The 21,512-nt window shown below is 42.7% G+C and overlaps 1 protein-coding gene across 4 annotated transcripts in view; it reads left to right on the top strand.

Annotated features, from left to right (window-relative positions):
- Window positions 1-21,512, top strand: part of LOC307035525 (uncharacterized protein) — a 113,581-nt gene that overhangs the window by 78,963 nt on the left and 13,106 nt on the right. For 2 of the 4 annotated variants that reach the window (XM_079674989.1, XM_079674988.1), the window contains exon 2: window positions 19,747-19,806. The exons of the other annotated variants lie outside the window; for them this stretch is intronic. The gene's annotated coding sequence lies outside the window, so the exon portion shown is untranslated. The remainder of the gene's footprint in view (window positions 1-19,746; window positions 19,807-21,512) is intronic. 4 annotated transcript variants of the gene reach the window in all.

Raw genomic sequence — 21,512 nt, 5'->3', positions numbered from 1 at the left:
TTATAAACGTTAGTCCTTAACTTCTATCACTGTGTATATCACCATTCAAACATCTTTTAAAAGTTGAACAAACTCCACACAGCTCAGTGTTGGAGATTTGGTGGATGTTTAAAACCAACCTCGTCTCCGCGTGTCGTTTGATAAGCTGGGTAAATTCGTAAAAAGGAAGGGATTAAGAAAACACCAGAATACAAGTTAAACAATAATCTTGCTTTAATGATACAAAGTAACAATACAAATACAAAGGAAGTACTTCCTGCTCTTTCTCCTGTCTTACTCTCCTGGTCAGCCTGAAGAAAAAGAGGTCGAACCCCTGGAAAACACAGTGTTTCATACTAAAAACACAGGAGGAGGTGTGTGCGTGCTTTCCCCCCGAGGTCATCTTATTGGCAGAGACCAACACATGGCCTGTCGCACCCAATCAGTGCGACACAGCAGAAGAAACCCGGAAACAAAAAGTCTCTTTCAGTTTGACGAAGACCAGACGAACTTGCTCTCAACAACAAGTTTCCTTATCTTATTTCACATCTTGTAGCCAGCATACACACATCCCCTTTATGGCCCTTTGTCCATCTTCCCGCCTCAGGCTGCCACACACAAGTTAAAAGTATGTTTTAAGATATAGTTGTTATAGTTGGCTAAATATACGTAATACATGTTAATTACTTTCATATCAATAATAACGAGGAACACATTACCTATGCTCTTAAGCAGTATTAGAGATGCTTTTCAAATAGTCAAACTTCACACAGGCCTAATATAGAGAACACACTCATTTGTCCTACCGCCTTTCCATTTGTTTGAGCTATCGTTCCCACTTTTACTTCAAATAAAAGGTTTCACATTGTATATTTCCAGCTTCCTTTACACATACTGTTATTATTAATACAAAGTAACCAACCACACACATCTATTGAAAACAAGTAGATTTCCCTGATAATTGACATGCTGAAAATCTTCGGAAGAATGTCCCCTCCCCCAGCTCTCTCCTCCCTGTCATAAAAGCTGCTTCCATTTCATATATCAATCAATCAATCAATCAATCAATGTTTATTTATATAGCCCAATATCACAAATGTTACATTTGTCTCAGTGGACTTCACAGTTTGTACAGAATATCAGTATGACAATACGACACCCTCTGTCCTTAGACCCTCACATCGTACAAGGAAAAACTTCCAGAGAAAACCCCACAGTTTAAAGGGAAAAATGGGAGAAACCTCAGGGAGAGCAACAGAGGAGGGATCCCTCTCCCAGGACGGACAGACGTGCAATAGATGCCGTGTGTAAATTGAAAAGATAATACATTTGCAACATAGGTAGTCCAAATGTTTTGAAATGCATGTGTGTATAATAAGAAGATGAATCCACGAGGATATCCATCCGGGACTTATGATCCAGGACCGCAGCCACGACTCGAGATCCAGGACTCGCAATCCATGACACAGGACCGCAGGATCATCCATGACTCCGGATCCCGGCGTATATAGACACCAAAAAGAAAGAAATTTGGGGAAGCTGGGTTAATCGGAACATGAGAGTACACAGGTATAGACAGAGAGAAGGAAGAAGTAAGATGTCCCCCGACAAACTAAGCCTATATCAGCAAAACTAGGGGCTGAATCTAATCAGCCCTAACTATAAGCTTTATCAAAAAGGAAGGTCTTAAGCGCACTCTTAAAAACGGATAGGGTGTCTGCCGTCCGAACACAAACTGGAAGCTGATTCCACAAAAGTGGAGCTTGATAAGAAAAGGCTCTGGCTCCCATTGTACTTTTAGAGACTCTAGGAACAACCAACAACCCTGCATTCTTGGAACGCAATGCCCTAGTAGGACAATAGGGTATAATGAGTTCTTTAAGGTTAGATGGCGCCTGCCCATTAAGGGCTTTGTAGGCGAGAAGAAGAATTTTAAATTCTATCCTGTGTTCTATAGGGAGCCAGTGTAAGGCAGCCAGAACAGGAGTAATGTGGTCCCTTTTCCTAACTCTGGTTAGTACACGAGCTGCAGCATTTTGAATCAGCTGAAGCGACTTGACTGACTTCTTGGTACACCCTGATAATAAGGAGTTACAATAATCCAGCCTTGAAGTAACAAATGCATGGACTAGTTTCTCTGCATCGTTTTGAGGCAAGATATGCCTGATTTTTGCAATGTTACGTAGATGGAAGTAGGCGGTCCTTGAAATGGATTTTATGTGGGTGTTAAAGGATAAATCCTGATCAAATATAACACCAAGATTCCTTACAGTCTCACTGGAGGCCAAATTAATGCCATCCATAGTTAATATATCTTTAGATAATTTGTTTCGTAGATTCTTCGGGCCAAGTACAATAACTTCAGTTTTGGTCGTGTTTAACATCAAAAAATGTAAGGTCATCCACGTTTTTAAGTCCTTGAGGCAGTCTTGAATTTTATTTAGATGATTAATTTCATCAGGCTTGATTGATAAATATAGTTGAGTATCATCCGCATAACAATGAAAGTTTACAGAATGATTCCTTATAATATTGCCTAACGGAAGCATATATAGGGTGAACAAAATAGGTCCAAGCACTGAGCCCTGTGGCACTCCATGGCTAACTTTGGTTTGCATGGAAGATTCATCGTTGACACGTACAAACTGAGAGCGTTCAGATAGATAAGACCTAAACCAGCCTAAAGCAGTTCCCTGTATGCCAACTAAGTGCTCTAGTCTTTGCAATAGGATATCATGGTCGATAGTATCAAATGCAGCACTAAGATCGAGCAAGACAAGAATAGAGACAAGTCCCTTGTCAGAGGCTATTAGAATGTCATTTGTGACTTTAACCAGAGCTGTCTATGTGCTATGTTGTGTTCTAAAGCCAGACTGAAAATCTTCAAATAAATCATAGTTTCTTAAGTAATCACACAGCTGTTTTGCGACTGCTTTCTCAAGAATTTTTGAGAGGAACGGAAGATTAGAAATAGGTCTATAGTTGGCTAAAACCTCTGGATCGAGGTTGTGCTTTTTAAGAAGCGGTTTTATCACTGCTACTTTGAATGATTTTGGAACATAGCCTGATAATAAAGACATATTCATAATATTTAATAAAGAAGTGCTAATTAATGGAAAAACTTCTTTTAACAGCTTAGTTGGAATCGGGTCTAAGATACACGTTGATGGTTTAGAAGAGAGAATCATTGAATTTAATTGTTCAAGGTTTATGGCTGAAAAGCATTCTAGTTTACTATCTAGTGTAATATTATTAGAACTTACGTTTCCGGGAGCTGTTGATAACACTATACTGGTCAAAGGCAAGAGGTCATTGATTTTGTTTCTAAGAGTAACAATTTTATCGTTAAAAAAGCACATAAAATCATTACTACTGAGTGCTATGGGAATAGAAGGCTCAGTCGAGCTGTGGCTCTCTGTCAGCCTGGCTACAGTGCTGAAAAGAAATCTTGCATTATTCTTATTCTCATCTATTAATGAAGATTAGTATGCTGCTCTCGCTTTACGCAGTGCTTTCTTATATTCATTGAGAGTAATATGCCAAATTAAACGAGATTCTTCAAGTTTAGTGGAACGCCATATCCTTTCAAGTTGTCTCGACTTTTGCTTTATTTTGCGGGTTTCGGCATTATGCCATGGAGCTAATCTATGTTGTTTTATTTTCTTCTTTTTCAAAGGAGCAACAGAGTCTAATTTTATTCGCAGCGCATCTGTAGCACTATCAACAACATGATCAATTTGGGGTGGTGTACATTTTGTATAAGTTTCCTCCCCTACATGCAGACATGCTATCGAGTTAAGTATTGGTGGAATCTCTTCCTTAAATTTGGCTATAGCACTAACAGATAGGTTTCTGCTGCAGGAGCTTTTGGCTAATGCTTTGTAGTCTAGTAACAGTACTTCAAAAGTTACTAAGAAATGGTCGGATAAAGCAGGATTATGCGGTTCGACTAATAGTTGCTCAATTTCAATACCATAAGTCAGAACAAGGTCAAGAGTGTGATTATAGCAGTGGGTTGGTTTATTTACACTCTGACAGAAACCAACAGAATCTAATATAGAGTTAAATGCAACAGTAAGGCTATTTTTATCATCGTCAACATGAATATTAAAGTCACCTACGATAATTACTTTATCTGTTTTAAGTACCAAAGCTGATAAAAACTCAGAGAATTCTGATAAGAATTCTGAATAAGGACCTGGTGCACGGTACACTGTAACAAATAAGATTGGCTGCAAAGTTTTCCAGGTCGGATGCCTAAGACTGAAAATGAGGCTTTCAAAGGAGGTATAATTTAATTTTTGTTTAGTATTGATAAGTAAACTTGAGTCAAAGATTGCTGCAACTCCACCTCCTCGGCCCGTGCCTCGGGCAATATGAGTATTGATATGGCTGGGTGGAGTGGCCTCATTTATGCTGACATATTCTTCATGTCTCAACCAAGTTTCAGTGAGACAGCATATATCAATATTATAATCTGATATTAAATCATTTACCAGTATTGCTTTAGATGCTAGAGATCTTATGTTTAAGAGACCACATTTAATCTTCCTGTTTTGTTGCACTGTAGTAGTTGTTACATTTACTTTTATTAGGTTATTATGTATGACACCTCTATTAGGTTTTACCTTAAATTGTCCTTGGGCAGACACACACACCGTTAATATTGGGTATTTTATTGGGGTCGGGATTCCTATGGATGACTGCCTAGGAGAGAGCGCAGAGAAGCGTGTAAGACTGCGACTCTGCCTCCTGGTCTCAACTCCAGTTTGTCATGGATTAAGTCCACAGAGCCCTGAAATGTTTGCCGAAATGAGATTTGCACCTTCCAAAGTAGGATGAATGCCGTCTCTCTTAATCAGACCAGGTTTTCCCCAGAAGGCTGTCCAATTATTCACGAAGCCCACATTGTTTGCTGGGCACCACCAAGACAACCAGCGCTGAAATGATGACATGCGGCTATACATGTCATCATTGATCAGATTGGGGAGGGGACCAGAGAAGATTACGGTGTCCGACATTGTTTTAGCATAACTACACACCGACGCCACATTAAGTTTGGTGCATTCTGATTGGCGTAAACGAACATCATTACCACCGACGTGAATAACAATCCTACTGTATTTACGTTTATTTTTAGCCAGCAGTCTAAGATGCGCCTCAACGTCGCCCGCTCTGGCCCCCGGAATGCATGTGACTGTGGACGCTTCGGTCTCTAAATTCACGTGTCTCATAATAGAGCTACCAATAACCAGAGTTGGCTTCTCAGCGGGTGTCTCGCTGAGTGGGGAATATCTGTTAGATACGTGAACGGGTTGGTGGGGACCTGCGGGTTTCGCGTTATGCCCCTTCTGAACAGTCACCCATTCTCCCTGCTGCTCGGGAGTTGCCGGGGGACGGCTAAGAGGAGCTACCTTTTGCCGGTCCGCACCGGCTAACATGGGCTTTACTGTAGCTGAGTTATTTTCTAAGATGCGGAGCCGGGCTTCTATGGCTATGATTCCCGCCTCCAACCTAACAACTATACTACATTTAACACATGTATCGGTACCAGTAAAGGAGGTAGGGGAGTAACCAAACATGAGACAGTTAGAGCAGGAAATAGCACCCGAGGGTGGGGAAAGAGCCATGGCTAGCTATCAAGCTAAAGTAGCTACCGTTAGCAAACCCGAAAAGAGTGTAGGCAACTGTGGAGTTACAGTCGCTAAGAGAAGGAGAGTTTGTGAGTGCTTAAGCTGTAGTAACGTGTGATTACAACGTCAGGCAGTTGCCGTGATCAAGAGTTTTAAAACGATCGATTAAGTTAAGATAACAAGCTATCAGCAACAGAACAGGCACACGGGATACCCGGAGATGACAACAACAACCGGAAGTTACAACATGCTTACCGCAATAGTGGTCCGTGTAGAAACAGTATTCTCTGAGTAGAGAGATATAGAGTAATAAAACATGTTTAAGCTAATTTCTCCACAATGTTTGTAGCCATTTAGTACCCACACATGAAAGAATAAGAACAGAGGTATAGTTGAACAGTAATCATGTAGCACATATATTTACTGCAATGAAAACACACATATTTGCCCCAAGCATGTGTAACGCACCCCCTTCTTTTACGAGGGGCATATTCCAGAGTCTTGGAGCTATCCCCAAATTAGGATGTCCCCTGCTCCCATCCTTCTCTAAACACAAAGACTTCACCTCAATATATTGGGGAGGGAAAATATACTTTGTCCCTTCAAATCTAACACACATGAATATATATAAGGTGACATTAAAATGAATATACCAGATTTAACTTTCCTGCCATACCACGTTACTTTAATACTTCAAATAATTCAACTTAATCCTGCATTTCCCCCTTTTGGTCTCCCTTCACGAGACCAACACACATAAGACATTTGAAACAAAACTACTGTCATTCTTTGATACTGTGTCTGTCCCCCTTCATTAAACCTTTGGGAACAGAAAACAACCTCCAATGACAGTTAAGAAAGACCAAACTATGTTAAAAAATGGTGTCCTTGTCTGCCGAATCATCATACTCGTCCTCTCCCTCCGCATATGCCAACAAGGGCATTTGGTACAGTGGGGGAGGAGCAGCTTTTCCTTCAATGGTGGAAATGATAAGTTTGACACACAAGGAGCGGATGCACGGCACACGACAACAACCACATGTTATTAAAATGGCCACAAAAGTAGCTACAGAAATAAAGAGAGACATTATTAAACCTTTCCATTGACCAAACATGTTAGCAAACCACTCCTCTAAGAAATGTTGTACCCCTGATTGTTCATGCATAGTTTTAGATAGGGTGCGAAGGCCTTCTAAAGCCCTTGTGACGGAACCGTCTGGAGCCGTGTTATTGGGAATAAATGTGCAGCACATCTCCCCAAACATTGCACAAACTCCACCCTTCTCTGCAAGAAGCATATCCAACGCCATCCTATTTTGCACAGCCATAAGGGACGTTGGACCCAATTGTTCAGCCAGGCCCTCTACCGCGTCCCTAGTGAGATTGGCCAATCGGAGTATGTTGTAATGTACATAGTTGATCCTTTCTACATTTTTGATAGGGGTCACAGGGAAGAAGGCAGAGATAATTGGCAAACTTTCAAACCCTGCAGCTATTTGATCAGCTAGTTTGTATTCGTTAGGGACCCCTCGTGGGATTCCGATGGAATCGATGTAGGTGGGAGAGTCGACAGACAAATCGAAGGAGCCCGGGGCGTGGCGTTTGGACAGCGCGTGTCTCCTACGTCGAGTGATTAGGTTGGTATTAAGTGTGTCTTTAGGGTCCGTGAGCCCCAGTTTTTTGCCTAATAACATTAGGGGTGCCTGGAGGCGCACCATAGCACACAATCCTACAGATAGTTCGGGAATACGGGTGAACAGGCGGTGACCCCCACAATAATAGTAGAGCCCAGCTCTGGCCCAATGTCCTATATTAGTGCTAGACATGGTGAGGTTACACCAATCCATAGAGACATTTCCTAGGTCAAAACGTGGGGATTTTTGAACCAGGGAAAAACATGTGTACCCACCGGCGCCTTTGTCAGGCGTAAATGGGCCTGTCCTAGTGTCATTATCAATTGGAGGGAAAACTTTGGCTAGGGTGGCACAGTTAGGAGGGCTGGCCATCCTAGTCAGTTGTAACATACAGTTGTACCCCAAGGTATCTGTGGGAAACAGGGGCGCAGGGTCAGTGACTAATTGCGGGCGGGCCGTAGCATAGGCTAGGCAATCCCCTGCCATTTGTTCTTGGGCTGTTTGGGCAACCCATTTTAACCATAGGTTGTCATCTGTGTATCCTGTGGCCATTTGGATGACGTCTAGAGGTTGAAGTTGGCTATAATCCCCCGTGCATTTATCCGTACATGTAATTTTAGACAGGTATTTAATATTAGATGCTGCATGAGGAAGGTTTCGTTCCACCTTTGGTTTAACTTTAATTTCGAAGAGGCCTTGTGGCAAACCCCCCCCCTGCATGTACCGCGAGGACATAAAGTCCAGCGTCGGAGAGCACTACATTTTTTAGCGTTATGCGTACTGGATTACAAAACCTGACAACGCATGGGACGTTTGGGTTTCTCCTAATCACTTGCATTCTATGTTTGAGAGATCTAACAATTTCCGCTGATCGGTAAGGTGGCGTGTATCCCCAGTCATCAGGGCCCGAATTTGCTAGGACACCGGACCAGGACTCGCAGGTGCACCCGTATGTGTATGTGACGGACACATAAGGGTCGCCTTTGGTCCTGTATGTACTGCCTCTGTAAATGTAAGGAGCACCTTTAACCGTATCTGTGGTGATTCTGTTACATACCGCAGGGGCTAAGCAGACATATTTGGCTAGGTAGGAATAGGTACTGTCGAGGCTTCTGCAGGGGGCAATTTTGCACAGGTCGATTTGTATTATTCCATCACTACCTGCATGGAGAGTGAAGATTTGTCTAGGAGACATTGGGGTAATTACTGTCTCATAATGGCCCCGTTTGACTCTAGTTACGGATTCATTTGGCGGAGGAGTGGAGTCTGGGTGGTCAATGGAATCACATAAGATTAAAATAATGGCAACAATCACAGTAGAAACCAGGGCTAATCCTGCTAAACATTTCCAGTTACCATACATAGTTATACTGTGAGCTCCAACCCTTCTAGTGTCAGTATACGTCTATTCTAACGTCTGGTGTTAACCCCCAAGTTATAAAAAATGCTGTGAACCACTGGGTCACTCAACCGTGATTTTAAAGGTTACAATGTACATACAGCAGGGCGAACAAGTAGATTATTACTCCTAACACTAGTAGCGACCAACAGGTTATCAGGAAATTCAGGGCTCCTTCAGACATTTTCTATTCTTCTCTGAGAGGTTTTGGTCCCTGTGTCAGTATTACATGAGGTAAAAAGAAAGACAAATCCCTTAAATATGTTTTTTTTTAGAAAACAACACCCTAAATTTGGGTTTATAAATGGGGTCTTCTTATAGGTTAATAGATGACTCTAAACTGTGGATTAAGATACCACTTCCATCAAAAAATGGGTTATTAAAAGAGCTTTAAACTGTGGGTTAAGATACCACTTCCCTCAAAAAATGGGTTATTAAAAGAGCTTTAAACTGTGGGTTAAGATACCACTTCCCTCAAAAAATGGGTTATTAAATGAGGTGCTATGTGTAGCTTACAGGTCAGGTGGGAGGTCACGCAACATGTCAAAAGTGAATGAATGGTCAGTTTTTTCTCTACCGTGATGTCTCTCCACTTCGTGTCTTTCCATGGAGATGCATTCCTGTGTGCAGATTTTTAGAGCGTAAGCCTTGTGTGAGGGAGAGTATGTGAGTGCTGCTATTTGTGTTGGTTCCCAATCCTCGACTTCTAGCAGTGTCTTTACCATAGGACCAAGTTCCCTGGCTTCATAGCCCCTCCCGATAGCTAATGAAATGTGTGGTGTGGCTTCAGCTGACATACGGTACCAATAGAGTTGCTCATCAGTGAGTTCAACAGATGCAGCCACCCCCGCTTGACCCATAACTAAATTGGTTGTGGCTACGTCCCAAATGGACATAGCCACCTCTGTGTCATACGCATATGCATAACTTTGGTCGTCCATTCTATCATAATTCAGCGTCAGATGGGGAGGATCTGGGGGGGAACCATAAGGCCTGAGGAGGTTAATCCACGGCTTCCATTGTTGAAAAATTGAAAATAGTCCCGGTGTCTTTTCAACCCCCAGTATATAGTGGCATACTGAGTTGCTTCTGCTGCAGTGGATTGGGCCAACATCATTTGAGAAGCTGACTTTATGGTTGATAGCGAACAATTGAGACGAGTGCCATCTGGGAATGATAGTATTAGTCCGTCGGGGGAACAGAGGATGGAGGCATTAGCTTTGATAAGAACATCCCGACCCATGAGGTTAGCCGGAATTTGGGGTGCCAGAATGTACTGATGTAAAAATAGCTGGCCCGCCATTCTGGTGGTTAATGGCGTAGAGAGCGGTACTTGATCTATTTCTCCCGAAAACCCTATGACTGACACTGTATTACCGGACTTGGATGTGTTGAAAACGGGGGAGTTGATAGTTGAATATCTAGCTCCTGAATCAACAAGGAATGGTAATTTCGCGTTTTTTACAGTCATGTCCATGTAAGGATCCGCCAGGCCCGTACATTCAGGGTTCCCTGGGCGACCTCATTGTGGTGGGTAACAGTCTTGTTCGTACTGGGGAAACTGGCCATAGGGAGCAGCTACTGCATTTGGTGCAACGTGACCCTGGTCTTGGTGTTGGGCCTGTGGGGCTGCCTCTTGGGGTTCCTGGAAATACTGCATGTCTGCTCTGTGCTCTTGTACATGCCCTCTCTGTCCCCCTTGTCCCCGCCCTTCTTGTGGAGGGGTTCCCTTTGGGCACTGCTTGTACCAGTGGCCGGCCTGTCCACAGATGAAGCACGCCCTCTGTTGATATTGGTACACTCCTGAAGCTGTTTGGAACCCTCCTCTACCTCTAGCTCTGCCTCTGAACCCGCCCCTCTGTTGCTGAACACCATTATTGTAGCCATATCGGGGCTGGTTATAGAATGGACCTTGGTTGGGAAAACCCCCTTTTGGGTCTTGCGGCCCCGGTGCCTGCTCTGCTGGTGCCACAGGATGAACAATCAGCTGTTTGGCACTTTTCTTCTCACTTTGAACTGTTTTACGTGCTATTTCTAGCTGAGTACGGAGTAGTTGCACTCTCAACTCTTCCTCCTCGGTTTTATTCTTTGTGTGTTGTTTGTTAAATTTGCCTAAATGATGGCCCAAATGACGCTCCCATGTATGCGTGGTTAGTAGATCCACTTCTGGGTTGTCCTCCATAAGAGCTTTAATCACGGCAGGTACTGCTGCCAATATTGCTTTACGGAACATCTGCATATGTTGGTCACTACTTTCTGGACTACTGTCAGTAGACACTATGTATTGTTGGCGTGACCTGAGCAACATGGTTGCTGCGGCCTCCCCAGGTGTGAACGTGAAAGACAGTGAGCCGTAACCTCCTCCCGTCTGTGGGAAATGTTCTCTCATTGCCAAGCTCAGCAAGCTGTGTATGTTGTTGGAAGAGATAGGCTGGTTATCGTTCATCCTTACTGTTCCTGATCTTTCCTCAACCTTCTTTACGTCATGGCTGGAAGTCTGTTGTGCTAATATCCTCCTGAAATCTCCAAGGCAGATTGTTTGTCCTACTGACATATCAGCAAACTTCCTCATCCAATGTCTCCCTCCCTCAGTAGGTAGCGGCATTTTGTCAACCAGTGCATGCACATCTCCTAGTGAGAAAGGGTGGTAAGCGGTATTCCCATTGGGGAGTGCCACCAAAGGAGCTTGTAATACTGGAGCAATAAAGGCAAGAGGTGTGGGGTTTTCTGAGGTTAGTTGGGATCTCAAATTCATACGGGGAAGTGCAAGAACCTGTGTAGCAGTCAGTTCAGTGATTGTTCCTGTCATATTTATGTGCTTAACCTTGCTCTTGCCCATCCTGCCGTTGACCTCTCCCTGTTCTGCTCTAGAGGAACACTCACCACTATCCTCCCCCGATGCCCCTCCCCTGCTGGTGGAGAAACGGCCTGTTTGTGCCTGCCGCTCTTGGAACGGCATGTCACACAAACCGCCCTCATTATTGGGAGAACTGTCACCATACCATTCCCCACCTGTTTGTTGTGGGCCACTGCCATTTTGCTCTCCATTCATTCTGATCTGACTTTCTCTGTCTATTTCTTCCTTCTCCCGTCTCAGTAATTCTTCCGCTTCCTGGTGATAGTTCCCCTTACTATCCTGACTGTCCTTACTACCATCCTCTCTGCTTTTCTCATCATTTGCTCTCTCTTCCCGTTGCTGTCTGTAATTGCCGGCCCGTGCTTTCTCCTGTCTCTCCCTCTCGTCACATTGTTCTACAATGGCGATCAATTCTTCCGGTGTGGGGCTGCTATCGCCCTTTTTAATGGAGGTCTTCCTTAAAGGAGTTAGCGAAACATTACCCACTATTTTAAAGTTACCCCCCCTTACACCTGCTTGTTCTTGGGCTGACCCAGAGCCCACTTGTTTCAGTGGCATTTGTAGATTATACCTGGGGGGTGCGATTAGGACAGGGGAAGAGTATGGAGGCGGTTGTGTAGATAAACCGGATAAATCCGGATAAATCAGGGGGGAGGTAATTGGGACAAACTGATCCTCTACATTTCCTGTCTGAGACCTCTCTCCTGAACCAGCCCTTCTTACAGTGCACACGTCATTTACAGCACTGCTGAGAGTTTGTTTCCCCCTGTCTGAGGCAGAGGTGTCCTCTTGAGTCATATCCCTATACAATTTGATACGTTTTGCAACATATTGATGTATGTCGTCATCTGTGGGTGGTGGTGTCAGCACGCAAGTTTCCTGAATGTCCTCGGGGATCAGGAGAGTGCCAACGTCACTAGAGCGTTGAAACTTCCCCCTTTGTGTTTGGGCTGCTACCAGGACTGGGGGATTTTTGACTGGGGGGAGAACAGCAATTATCCCCTTCATGACAAGTGCTGCGTTGTGGCAAATCCTCCTCAATTTATCCACCGCCTCTTTCTCTTCCTTTAATTTCTGACGGCCAAACAATCCGGGTTTCTGCTCGTTTAGGTTTCCCAGTTTCTTTACAAGCTGTCGCTCATAAAGATTCAGAGCTGAGCCTAAATTTCCTAGAGTCTCATCTCCTCCCACTCTATCTTCTTTTATCATTTTATCATGGAGGAACTTAAGGTCGCCACAAGCCTTCTTCTTGTCTCCCTGTTTTGTTCCACTTAGAATCAATCCCTCAATCTGTCCCCATTGTTCTTGGAAACTTCCGGGAATTGGGACGTCTAAATCACCTTTTTTGAACTGCCCTTCCATATTGACTTCGCGTGTATTTATCTGACTAGGTTAATATGTGTTCACTAGTAATTTGTGATATACAGGACAATGCTCGTTGTCACTCCTAATGTAGTTATTGTATTTATTTAACTGCCCTGCCTTTGTCTAGACGTGTAAATAGTTTGAGTGTATAAACACATGTATTTGAACTCCACCTTGAGTGATAAATGTAATAACAGAAAAGTACCAATAAAGCACTTATATAGGAGCAGCGGACTGGCTTATTGAAAGCCAGTTGAGTAGCACTTGAAATATTTTGGCACTTATAAAACCTGATTATAGTTTAATGATCCTGTCTTCTTTGATTGTATGTTCCTGGTGAAACGCAGTTATTGTGAGTTGTTTTGGATTAAAGCGTCTTCCAGGTGTAACGCAATATTGCAAGAGATACTACAAAATACGTCCAGCAGATGGAGCCAACAAACTATACTATTAAGCGATACTCGAACCGCTAGTCTGTCTTTTCTGTGCCACACCCTGTTGGCCACCAGATGGCGGCACCCGACCAGGAATGAGCTCCACCTCACTGAGGAGAGAAATGATTTTGGAAGCAGCAGGCTTAAACTTCGGTTCTTTATCTGACTAGTAAATATTCACAGAAAAAATTCCCCGTACAGTCTATTCAGCTTTTATTGTCCGATGTTTATTTCAACAAGTTTAGCAAGCCTCTCAGCGCGCTTCAACACCGTCTTTCAACGATGTGACGCTGACATGGAGCCGTAACCCAGGCCTACAGAACTCTTTATCGTGACGTTTGGCTTTATAGATTCAACCCCAACACACCAAAGGATATAGTGAGGCCCGGTCACTTCAGAATGACTTTCTGAAGTTTGCGTTACTCTCCTTTGGATCACTTATAAAAAATAACTCGTCTCCAGCCCCGTCGAGCTGTGGATTCGTTATTTTGAGTCAGTCTTATATGGAGACTTAATACTACCATTCGACCACTCCAGACAGGCTACCTGTGGGGACTCTCTACCTCCACTTTTTAAGCCAGGGACTCCAATACCCTTCCAACTGTAAGAACTTAATATCCTACCTTTTAGCTAAAACACGTATCCGTATTGTTACCAAAAAAAAACACTGTAAACTTCGTCTGACAACTCTAAAATTTGGAATATGGTCAAATCACAGATTTCGAATTAAACTGGTATCTGCTCACCTGATACAGAGCTCTGTTTTTAGTTGTCAGAAGAGGCCGAGATGTTTAGCCCTGGACTATTCCGTCCGCTTGCTGCTGGTGGTCTCTTCCCCGAAAACACCCCACTCAGACACGTCGGGTCACCACTTGTTGGAGTTTTGGAGGATGTTTAAAACCAACCTCGTCTCCGCGTGTCGTTTGATAAGCTGGGTAAATTCGTAAAAAGGAAGGGATTAAGAAACACCAGAATGCAAGTGAAACAATAATCTTGTTTTAATGATACAAGGTAACAATACAAATACAAAGGAATCACGAAGCACTCTGCAGAGTACTCCGGGCTCAGGTTCTACCACGTGTGAGACAGGTCTCAGGAACGGCCGGTCAAAAACAAGGGCGCGAACCAAAGGAAAACACAGTGTTTCATACTAAAAACACAGGAGGAGGTGTGTGCGTGCTTTCCCCCCGAGGTCATCTTATTGGCAGAGACCAACACATGGCCTGTCGCACCCAATCAGTGCGACACAGCAGAAGAAACCCGGAAACAAAAAGTCTCTTTCAGTTTGACGAAGACCAGACACCTTTTGGTGTCTGGTACAAACTTGCTCTCAACAACAAGTTTCCTTATCTTATTTCACATCTTGAAGCCAGCACACACACATCCCCTTTATGGCCCTTTGTCCATCTTCCCGCCTCAGGCTGCCACACACAAGTTAAAAGTATGTTTTAAGATATAGTTGTTATAGTTGGCTAAATATACGTAATACATGTTAATTACTTTCATATCAATAATAACGAGGAACACATTACCTATGCTCTTAAGCAGTATTAGAGATGCTTTTCAAATAGTCAAACTTCACACAGGCCTAATATAGAGAACACACTAATTTGTCCTACCGCCTTTCCATTTGTTTGAGCTATCGTTCCCACCTTTACTTCAAATAAAAGGTTTCACATTGTATATTTCCAGCTTCCTTTACACATACTGTTATTATTAATACAAAGTAACCAACCACACACATCTATTGAAAACAAGTAGATTTCCCTGATAATTGACATGCTGAAAATCTTCGGAAGAATGTCCCCTCCCTCAGCTCTCTCCTCCCTGTCATAAAAGCTGCTTCCATTTCATATAGAGTAATAAAACATGTTTAAGCTAATTTCTCCATAATGTTTGTAGCCATTTAGTACCCACACATGAAAGAATAAGAACAGAGGTATAGTTGAACAGTAATCATGTAGCACATATATTTACTGCAATGAAAACACACATATTTGCCCCAAGCATGTGTAACGCACCCCCTTCTTTTACGAGGGGCACATTCCAGAGTCTTGGAGCTATCCCTAAATTAGGATGTCCCCTGCTCCCATCCTTCTCTAAACACAAAGACTTCACCTCAATATATTGGGGAGGGAAAATATACTTTGTCCCTTCAAATCTAACACACATGAAGATATATAAGGTGACATTAAAATGAATATACCAGATTTAACTTTCCTGCCATACCACGTTACTTTAATACTTCAAATAATTCAACTTAATCCTGCATCAGTAAAGACTGAAATGTTGACTTTATTTGATCATTTCAGTAAAAACTAACTTTTTTTAAATTATAATACTGATGAACGTTCAGAACAAAGCACTTTGGCAACTTACCACATACGTTTTAAAATGCTTAATAAGCACCGTAAAATTCATGATATAATTTCTCGGTCATAATCGGTTGTTTCCGTGAACGGCCGACTGTTGAGTGACGTCAAATGCTGCAGCTGCAATGCATTGTGGGGCAGCATTTGCTCCTCTCCTTTCGTCAAGGGAGGTCCAGTGGTTCCTAAGCTAAAGGAGTTTATAAAGGAAGTTTGAAACCTCCTTTCCTTTCATTTGGAGAATTGGAACGGCACTTAACATGGCTGCCACTGACGTACTTCCGGGTCATTTCACTTGGTTAGGAAGGTTCCTAAGCTAAATGGACTATTGGAACGCAACCCGTGTCAGATTTTGGTTATTTTGGGGAGGTCGAGATAAATCATATTGTTTAGTGGATGCAGTTTGAACAAGAGTAGCAGCATGGAGGTCGGGTCGTCACCAAAATAAATAGATAAGTGGTCAGAAAAAAGGTTAATGACAAAATAAATACACATAGCCTTCCTCAAGCAGTGTGTTTGTACCGGGGACAGGAGACACCCCCTTGATGAGAAACTCTAAGAAATAATCGGGGAATCCCTCCAGAGTGGAGTCATGGCAACTGGATCTGAATTATTTTTTTGTATTCGGTGGTTTGTGTCCCAGCTGTCGATCAGCTGTGCGCAGCGTCTCCGCTGCAGCCTGCATTCCCCCCCCCCCCCCCCCCAGTTAAAGGAAATACAACTAATGTGTTGCGTAATATTAGCTGTACAATTTACCACATATGGTGTTCTTAGCTTCCATACCTCCTGTGTTTTACGAGGGACTTATCAAGTCTTGGCAAACGGCATAAAACACGATTAAACATGATAGTATATAAAACCATGCTCGTATATACAACATATAGAAATGCAAAACGGCGTCAGTTTAGACGTAATTATGTCCTCCTGCTTACCGCATCATTTATGAGAAAACATTTCCTAACATTAACACAACATATTCGAGGTGGTTTTAAATAACATATCCGTATTTATTTATTTCTCCAAGTTATGTTTTTGTGTGCACTGAGGAGTCTCAAACAGGCGTTTGTTAAATCATTTTAAGATTGGCTTTAATCAATTTGTGAAAATGAATGATTCATATATGATAGATGAGAGGTAACATTTTATTGATGTCATTACTTCAACATATTTCTCTCCATTCTTCCTTCTGCCAACGGTGTCGCAGTTTCTCGTCTCTCCCGTGTTTGTCCTTAGTGCGTACGCATGGGTTAGAGTTTGTGTGGAGGACCGCACGTTTTCCCGTCAAGTTAGTATTTTATAAATCGCAAACATTCCGTAGAAACTGGCGTACGACATTTTTTGAGCGTATATCCCTTTATAAATGAGGCCCCAGAGGAGGTGTGCAGGAGGACAGCTGTTGTTTTACAGACAGCTGGATAATCGGACTAGAGTCAATATGATTTTTTCTTGTGAAAAATCCAATGAAAAAAAACTTAGAGTAACTTGCAGGTTTTTTTTTTTACTACATTTATGCTTAACCTTGCCTGAAAATTACAATTAAAAAGGTTAATGCAGGATTGTATATGTTTTACAAGACGTAAGGGCAGGAATTCAGAGGGAAAGGAGCGGTTTTGAGCTCTGCTACTAAAAACTGCTTTTTTAACGTCATACGCATGGGGGAGCAACTTTCTCGGAATAGTTCTCTGCCCAATCCGTGGTAGTAGTTTGTAGTTGGTTTGAGCGGTTGTGATTTAGTGAGCTGGTATTTTTTCGGTAATTTTACATTGCATTTCACCATTTGTAATCATGGTGAGCCTGTCAGGACATCGAGTCCACAGTTTCCCTCACAGGAAAAGGACCGGAGCTAGCTTTCGTTCCTGGGTGCGAGGTGCATCCACCTCCCTGCTCTTCTTCTTCTCTTGCTTTTGGAGCAGCACATACTCTCCACAGCTGAAGCCTATCAAACAAAACGTTTATCAGGAATCCGTATTACATCTCTCTCTCCCCCTTCGCTCCTCTCTCTCCCCTCTTTCACCCCTCCACCGGTACACAGCACCGTAAGACGTAGTGTGGAGTTGCATTAGGTAACGCTGTGGTGGCTGTACTGCTCCAGCCGTCTCCTTTGTGTTTTTTTGTTTGTTTCCCCCTGCCTGTGTTGTTTGTGTGGGCGTGGTGGCTGCCACTCCTGGCTCCCGACTCAACTTCCACTCACCTGCTGCAATCAGCTGTGCACCCTCCCCGAATACACACCTGCTTTCCATAAAGCCATTTACAACGGCATATCAACGGAGGCGGAGGCTACATTATTTCATTTAGCTGTAGCTTTTATAAACAACAAAAAATAAGTATTGTTCAGTCGTTGAAACAGGGACCCTGCAGTTGTGAGTCAACTGCTTGCAGCTAAGCCACAGCACACACGCTGAATCTCACTGAAAACACTGCATCATATTTATTCCTGTATTTATTCCTGAAATTATTCATGTTTTTATTCCTACATTTATTTATGCTTGTATCCATTTATACTTATGACATGTTCCGACCTCTATATAAGTGAGGGTCTGAGCTCTTTTAATTCCATCGTGTCACCGGGCCCGGGTACAGGAAGGGTAATATGGTTCTTATTATACATCCATGGGTATTATGAGCGTTTTGGTCATGGATGTATAATAACAACTGGATACAGCGTGGGAGGCGGGGCCTCATTCATTCCTATGAGAGTTGCTCATTAGCGCATGATGATAAAATGGCCCAACTTTTGAGAGAGCGAAACGTCACAGATTACCCGGCATGCCTGAGAAGTACCCGTATGTGCGCTCATAGCGCATGCGCAACTTTAACCAAAATGCTTGTTCACATCAAGCACATCAATTTGCGTACACGTAACAGAACCGCGCGTTCATGACAGCATGGTAATGATTTGTTATTATGATGGATTTGATATTAACGAGGCGGCAGTTAGCAGCTAGCGGCTAGCTAGTAATTATGCTAATGTAAACATAAATCGTTTTGTACTTATATTATGCTGTAACAGGATCTAGTGATATCCAAGCAACAGAGCTCCATTTAGCATGAAATAATTATTGCACTGTATACAGTGGTGTAGTGGGCGTTGGACGTAGGGGTACGCCGTACCACCACTTATTTGAAGCATGATTTATTTTTTCAATAGCCTAATACATCTAAAATCATTGCCAGTGTTATCAGTTGCAAGTGTGTGTTTGTTGTAATAATGACGAAAACATAATAGGCAGATTTCACAGTAATTATAATAAAAACGTAGCTCAAGCATTTATGCAACTTGATTTGAAGCGTGTGTGTGTGAGGGACAGAACCGTGTGTGTAGGGTGACCAGGTGTCCCGCACTGTGCGGGACTGCACACATAGCATTTTTATTATTTGTCCCGCGTCCCACACATTGAGACTATGTCCCGTATTTGAGTGATAGTCGCGCAGAAAGGCCCCCCCGTTGACAGTTCACGAGCGCGTCTATAGTGTCTCTCGTCCACCCACCACCCCGTCCACTCCAGTGGCGTAGCCAGGAATTATTGTGTGGGTGGGGCCTGGAGAAATGTAGGTGGGCCAGGGGGAGACTTATTCTTTCACACACAGTGACGTCAAGAGCTACCCAGAATGCAACGCGCGAAATACGCCATTTTCCTGGAGGTGCAAATATCCTGGAGGGGCAAATTTGCACTTTACATTGCAAACAACCCCAATGTAAAGTGAACGAGGCTCCTTTGTCGGGGTGCACACACGCATTTCTAAACGTCCTGCAGTGAGCTTTTTATTCTATAAAACGTTTTAAAAATCTACTTTATAGCTTGTAGTAACTCACGGGAGGCTTCTTTTATTTTATTTGTATTCATAATAAAAAAATTTTTTTCGTCAGAATGTATTATGGTGCATTATTTACCAATGTTTGTTCTAAAAAAAACGGTGCATTTTTATTAAATTAGTTATTTTTTAAGGAAGGCCAGAGCTTCAGCTGTGTCAAATAGATTGTTCCCTTTAGTTTATGTTATTTAAAAGACAATTACATTCATATTTGATCATTAATAGTAATAATAATCATTTTTTTTATAACAACGATAAACCAGAAGAAGATGCCGTCGTTACCACGGCAACGTTATGTCGCGCTTGACTCACAACGGACTACAGTAAGTATCTAAAAACAAGGGGAGTTTATTTCTTTAAAACACGAAATGATATTGCTTTTATTTATTCCACTGTAGCACAGTCTCTATAGCGTTTCATTCCTGGATATTATGTTGAGTTTTGTAGTGTGTTTAGCTTTTACAATAGGCTACGCGCAAGCTAGCGGCCACGTTCAGCTAGCCTCCGGCTTTCCGGTCAAAGTTTGTAGCTGGATAGCATTTCTAGTTTATACAGCTAAATGACATTAGCTGTCCCCGGCACAGTTGGATAGTGGAGGTGCCTGCTCGAAAAATATTTTTAAATGCTTGTATTTGCCCATGTGTTGTAAAGACAGCTTTCAACACAGAGTTGTAATAGTGGAATCGGCAATGGAGTGGAACAAAAATGTGGACCTGGAGTTTTTCCAGAGGATTTGACTGGCCAGTGGGGACATTGGGATTGTTACGTTGTAGAATTAAAATATATAGTAGAAGATATAAGATATATAAATTATACTAAATTATTATAGAGTAATGCACAGATTAATTATTATTGCACTCTCTACATTTTGTGTATTGTTTGTATATTGTGTCTGTATTGTTTGTATGCCATGTCCCGCATAATATAACAATATGCACACTATAAATTATACTAAATTATTATTGCATAATAGAGTAATGCACATATGTTACTGTTATTCTAAATAATCCTAATCATGTTTTTATTTTTCCTGTTGTACAGCTTCTTTACAACTATATATCCACACACACACACACACACACACACACACACACACACACACACACACACACACACACACACACACACACACACACACACACACACACACACACACACACACACACACACACACACACACACACACACACACACACACACACACACACACACATATAAAACCGACGGCACTTTTAAGAGCCACTCTCTCTCTCACTGTAGTAGTTATATTCATCCCGCTTTCGTCTCATTAGTATGCATGAAAAAGTGACAGGTCACACCTCCCCCAATTATGCAAATGAGCTAAGTCCCGCCTCCCCTTTGATCGAGGTGTGAGATCTCAAGTAGGTGTGATATCCCAAGTAGGTGTGAGATCCGTCGATAGGAGGGGGGTGATGTGTATTCACAGGTGTGAAAAGCCCCCACTGTTGCGCCTTATGGTGTATAATAAAAAATATAATTTAATTTAAAAAACAAAAAAAAACAAATGCTGTTTCAATCACATTAGTATGCATAAAAACTGACCCAAGTGTGTGTGTGTGTGTGTGTGTGTGTGTGTGTGTGTGTGTGTGTGTGTGTGTGTGTGTGTGTGTGTGTGTGTGTGTAGGGGTTAAACCAACTAATCGACTAGTCGACTAGTCGACTACCTTTACCACTACTCTGCGCTGTAGGCCCTATTCAACTAGTCGTGAAAAAAATGGAGGTAAACGAGGTGCTGCAAAATGCTCCAAAACACGTCCGACATTCTTATGTATGGCAGTACTTCAACAAAGATGTAACCAACTCCACAGTGAAGTGTCAGTTGTGTACAGCTGTACTGAAGTACAATACAAATGCATCTGCTATGCGCAACCATCTGAAGACGAAACACCCGCTGCCGACAGCTAGCACTAGCAGTAATGCTAGCACCAGTGAGCAACGGACCGGCGTCAGCACTGAACAGAGGCAAACGAACAGCAAGAAAATACGGGTCAACAGTGATGCGGATGAT

The sequence above is a fragment of the Notothenia rossii genome (genome assembly GCF_949606895.1).
Source record: "Notothenia rossii genome assembly, chromosome: 4".
In the NCBI taxonomy this organism is placed as follows: Eukaryota; Metazoa; Chordata; class Actinopteri; order Perciformes; family Nototheniidae; genus Notothenia; species Notothenia rossii.
This window is presented reverse-complemented; position numbering and strand designations above follow the sequence as displayed.